The sequence below is a fragment of the Macrobrachium rosenbergii genome, chromosome 59, assembly GCF_040412425.1.
Source record: "Macrobrachium rosenbergii isolate ZJJX-2024 chromosome 59, ASM4041242v1, whole genome shotgun sequence".
NCBI classification, from domain to species: Eukaryota; Metazoa; Arthropoda; class Malacostraca; order Decapoda; family Palaemonidae; genus Macrobrachium; species Macrobrachium rosenbergii.
The window spans coordinates 9,715,137-9,720,874 of NC_089799.1; the positions used below are offsets into that span (position 1 = coordinate 9,715,137).

The 5,738-nt window shown below is 42.2% G+C and overlaps 1 long non-coding RNA gene across 1 annotated transcript in view; it reads left to right on the forward strand.

Annotated features, from left to right (window-relative positions):
• Positions 1-4,785: 4,785 nt before the first annotated feature.
• Positions 4,786-5,738, forward strand: part of LOC136837367 (uncharacterized) — a 14,093-nt gene continuing 13,140 nt past the window's right edge. Inside the window, exon 1 of the long non-coding RNA XR_010852668.1 lies at positions 4,786-4,917. This is a non-coding gene — a long non-coding RNA (uncharacterized lncRNA). The remainder of the gene's footprint in view (positions 4,918-5,738) is intronic.

The following is a 5,738-nucleotide window of genomic DNA, read 5'->3' on the forward strand; positions in this document are numbered from 1 at the left end:
AGTAAGAGGGCAAAAGAGCGAGCATGGACGCCGACATCCTCCCCTCGTTCAATTAACCGCTAACCTCGCGGGACTCCGGAGGCCTACCTTCCTCCATCTCACACCGCGCCCTCCCGGCTGGGAGGCTCTCACGCTCCTCCACACCTATGCCCGCGCCCCCGAACAACCACTGGCCTGGCAACAAGTCGCCGGCCGCCCTGTCCGTAAAGTTGCGCCCGTTCACCCAGGGGAACCTAACAATGTGGCTGTACAGGGTCGAGCCACTTCAGGGTAGCGGACCTAACTGACGAGATACTGCAGGCCGACAGGCTAACACCCTCCCGGTATATAGAAAACTCATCTCGTGGGTGTCCGGTGCACACCCCCTCACATACCGCATCGTGAAGTTAGCTGCCTCCTCGAGACATGCTCCTAAATGTCACCCTCAGAGCCATCAGCGGAGTCTCCAACAACGTGTCATTCGGCTAAGTCTCCGCTGAGCAAGTTTTTCTATGGTGACTTCCCAATTTTCTTCGCCATACAATTAGTCACGCATAACATTGCCAGTCACGCTGATTTCAATCAATTAAACTATATATGTATTTGATCACCTGTTATCGATTGTGTATTTTGTTTTTCTTTATTCGCAGGCATCAAGTTTATATCCACATTGGAATTTTGTCTGTCTCTATATTGTAAACTGTACTTGTTCGCTGTATATTATTGTTCATTATTATTGACCTTAGGTCACACACAATCTCATTGTCTTTTGTGGCTCGACGCCAGTCTGCCGCTATATAAACTGCCTGGATCTGTAGTAAAGTAGCAGTCACTTTTACCTGCTCATTTCTTTTGCACCTCATACAGTGGTCGACCACCTTCACACCGCCAGGGCTACCGTCCACCACCCACATCTTCGTCAGGGATGACGCCGTCCGCCCGCCACTGACCAGGCCCTACAAGGGCCCCTTCCGCGTGCTCGAGCGGAACAACAAGGCATTCCTGGTAGCACTTCCTGGGAGGAACAGCTGGGTTTCAATAGACCAGTTAAAGCCCGCCCTCCTGGAGGACGACACAGACGTCACTGCAGCGCACCACCTGCCCAGCCGCCCTTCGCCACAGCCAAGCCCCCGCACACGGCAGCCACGCGGCCGTCCCAGGAAAAGGCAGCTCGCACCTGCAGCCACACAGCCGCACGCACAGGGCGTCCCCCCACTGTCCTCACGCAGCCGTGGCAACCTTCAACGCCCCAGCAGATATGCAGACTGATCTGACGTGTCCCACGTCTTGTGGGGGAAGTATTTGTAACGTCACCCTCAGAGCCGTCAGCAGAGTCTCCAGCGAACGTGCCATCCGCCAAGTCTCTGTTGAGCAAGTTTTCTATGGTGACTTCCCAGTTTCTTCGCCATACAATTAGTCACGCATAACGTGCCAGGTCACGCGATTTCAGTCAGTTAAACTATATATGTATTTGATCACCTGTTATTGATTGTGTGTCTTGTTTTTCTTTATTCGCAGTCATCAAGATTATATCCACATTGGAATTTTGTCTGTCTTTATATTGTAAACTGTACTTGTTCACTGTATATTATTGTTAATTATTATTGACTTCAGGTCACACACAATCTCATTGTCTTTCGTGGCTCGACGCCAGTCTGCCGCTGTATAAACTGCCTGGATCTGTAATAAAGTAGCAGTCACTTTTACCTGCTCGTTTCTTTTGCACCTCTTACAGCCCTAGTGAGTACCAGTTACTCTGCTGGAAAAGTCTAATTCAGTCACCAAAGTAAACCTTTTGTAAAATACTAGGACCTTAAAAAACAAAACAATATCTCACGCAAGTATAAAAAGGAAGTGTAGTCTTCCAATATATCCAAGATTCCTAAAGCATAGGAATTTGTTACTAAACCAGAAAGAACCAAAGCAATAGATTTCCAGAGAGAGAGAGAGAGAGAGAGAGAAGAATGCTGAAGGAACTAAGGAGAAGAATGTGAAGAAGGAAGACAGAAAAATGAAATGAGAGGCAAAATAAAAAAAGGGAAATATATAAAAAAAAGTAAGTATAAGTAAAGTAAGACTAGAAAACAGAGAAAGAAGAAAAGGAATGAAGGGGGAAAGAACAGAAGTGACATCAATATGAGGGAAAAGGTAACAGAAATAAGGTAGAGTGACCGGAAGAAAAACGAAGAGGAAGATTAGGCAAGAAAGACGGAAGGATAGGACGAAACTGGAGAGGAAAGAGGCAAAACGTAGAAAAGAATGAACGAAAAGATGGTAGGAGAAAATGAGGAGGAATAAGCGGGAAAGTGAGAAAAATGGAATACAAGATAAAGAAAAGAAAAAAAAAAAGAAAGGAGAATCAGGAGGGAAAAAAGGTGAAAAATGAGGAGGATCCGCTGTAAAGGGGAAGAGGGTGAGAAGTAACATATACTGGATGAACAAAGACAGGAGAGTTACTGCTTTTGGATGGGCACGTGCCATGGGGACACCTTTTGGGGGAACGCGAATTATGAATGGGAGGAATGTACACAAAACGCCGCTGGTCTTGCAGTAATTCCAGTTGAAATCACATTATTCTTTTTAATAAATTAGTTATCGTTCAAATACCATTTTCCTTATTTTGAAATCCATTAAAGAAAACGTTTCATTGTAGACTATTCTATTTATGTTTCCAACCTTGGATAAATAAAGGTTTGTTAAATCTATAAACAGAAAAAAAAAAAAACAGTGGACATCACTCATTGATATTTCAGAAAGATTTCTGAGTGAAATCTTCCCAAGGAAGATGAATCTAGGCCTAATTACTTGCTGTAGTTATAGTTATCAGCCGGTACAAGTCACGAAATCAGAAGCCAAGACTAACCAGTCGGGGAATGCTTGGCATAATTGCTTTTTGAGGCGCTAATATGCATGTGCTCAGAACTTATTGAATAAGTCAGATAATTTCTTTGCTTTTTGTACATGTGCTTTTTTCTATCTTTTTCTTTTTTAAGGAATAACTAGTCGTCCATATACTTATATATATGAAGAACTTGTAAAGTCCCCGCTCAACGCGTTCTCTATAGAGAACATCCCGTTTTCTGCGGTGCCTTCACATCGACCTGGGGTCGATCAGAATATACTGTAGGTTTATCACCATAATTGTAAATTGTATATTTATTGTCTTTCTAAACAATCATGCTTTATGTACAAGTAACGAATTATTTATGTTGTGTGTCAGACATTATTGATAACTATGTTTTCTGTATGAACCAGTCCTGTTTTTGTAAAGAATTAGTTTGACCTCAGGTCACCTGTAAATCTTTGTACCTGCGGTCTCAGCGAAGTACGCAGACGTCCGCATCCCTCCCGCTTTACAAGCGGCTCGCTTCACGATTAAACTATTAGGACCAGACAAGGAATATGGCTTTAGATCATCGAGCTAGCATACTAGCTACCTGCCTACTGAAATTCTTCTTTTCCCCATTGTTGGCCTCTCCACTACAACACTCACTGCTATCATACTTTTATCCTCATCTGATGGGTACCTTAGGGTTCAAAAGGTGCAATCTTGCCTGTTAAATCTTTTCACTTCAAAATCCCCACCAAAATCACTTTCATGCATCATAATAAAGTTTTCATCTAACCTACCCATCTCACAGACTCATCAGCATAGAGTTACGGGCTTCTTTAGGAGCAAGATCCCGTGCTGGCACAAGGCCAGCTAAATCTGAAACAACAACAACTGAATAAACTAGCAGTACTTGTCTTCCTGCTCATTATTTCGCACCTCTCTCACAAACTCTTACAAAAACGTACCCACGCGTATAATCTCATATAAGTTTGCTGTCAGTTTGAGTCTTCCACCTTAATCGAACAATCCTGAGTTACCTGTTAGCTTAAATACAGTTACTGTTGTCGAATTAGTGTCGCCATGAAACGGTATAAGTGTGGAAACTGTAAAGTGTTATTCCCCAGTTTGTTCAGCTTTGCTTTCTAATGTTTTATTTTATTTTTGCTTTGTTTTGCTTACTAATTGTGAATATCTTTTATGATGTAATAATTTACAATTATTCACTTTGTCCCATGCAAAGCAGTCACTCTCGGTTTCATCTTGGATGCGACGGTTTAAGCAAAGAAAGGAGAGGACACAGTGAGACACACATCAGTCTTGGTCCATCGTTTGTCTTGGATTGCAAGTTGCTTTCATTAGGTAATCATCCTAATTGTGGTGACTGGGAAATTGTTCTTAAAATAGTTTTTAAAATGAGAATTAGCGCCAGTTTTCTTTGGGTGAGAAATTTCATGGGTCTGGTTATATTATCAGGGGTTATTAAGGTTAATTGAGGAACACCAGAATATTAAAATATAATATTAAGTAGCTGTCGGATTTAACATGATGACAAATTAGATCGAGAACTGATATCGTTAGACCAGAGACCATCGCAGCATGAAGATGATGTACTGAACTCCTGAGAGTAATAGGTAAGACGCTGCTTTCGTTGGTTATCATTATTGGTAATAATCTTTGCTGTTTTTATCTAATATAGTCTTCTCTATTTTCCTTGTAATTTTCTGTCCATAGGTCACAAGGAAACACTAGATATCGTCTTGTTGCTTTAATCAGTCTCAGGTTTCACCAAGTTTCCGCGTCGCATGATCACAGATAGAATTACTTAATGATTGGTTGGTTGATTAAAGTTACGCTGGCTTTTTCCAGTAAGATGTGAAAGTAATCAGAAACTTGATGTGGACTTCAAGACTCAATACAGCCAACAGACTTTGAGAAACAACACAGGAAGTGTTTACGTGCTGGCCCGGGCCCCGGATGTAAGATCGTCGTTGGTGTGATGGACTTCATGTTAAGTTCGAAGTGGATGACTGGCTGTTATACTATTAGGCCAATAGGCCTGCGTCTTGCTTGAAGTCTGGTCGATCTTCACATCAGTGTTGTAGCAGGTATGCGTCAGGGGATAGGGGGGCCTCTGGTGTGACGCCTACAAATGTTGATAGGCAGCTGTCTGTGATCGTTGATGGAGGTTAGGCTATGCGGGCCATTCGGCCATGATGACATATTTTGCTGAATAGATTAAAGATAGTGCTCACTTGAAGGTGGAAGGATAGACATGTAGTAGTTGTGCCTATACTGTATAGGCTAAATATGACAGTACCAATCAACGGAACATTCGAATAACGTGGAGGGGGGGAAGAGCGGTTAGTTCCGGGTCACCCTTCATGAGTAGCCTAATTTGCTTGTTTTTAGATTTGTAATAGGTGATGATTATCAACTTTTGGTGGGTGGTAGTCACATTCTATTCTGGTGATATTCTGGTGCATGGTGCCCTTGTAAAAGATTTCTGTGGTCTTTTCGCTGCCGGAGCGGAAAGGAATTTTTTGTATATATATGTATAATCATGTAGTTTATTTTTTTTTTACATCTGTCACGTCAGAGAAACAACCAAAAATATCTGAATTGTCATCGCTTTGGATAATTATTTATCAAAGCGTTGAATGCACTCATGGAGAGCGTGGGCATGGCATTTGAGTTTTTCATTTCTACAACAGACAGTCTTCGACCACCTGGAAGTACTCGTCCAAATCGGCATCTGGTTTTGCTGTACAAGGGCCGTTTTTGGTTATTTTTCGTTAGACTCCAGCCACCTCCCGCTTTATAATTTATATTTTTCTTGGGTAAATCACATCAAAACAAAAATTTCTTCTCAATACACCAACCTTCTCAAATGCCTAATAGCAGAGAAAAATAAGGAAAGCTTGTAAGT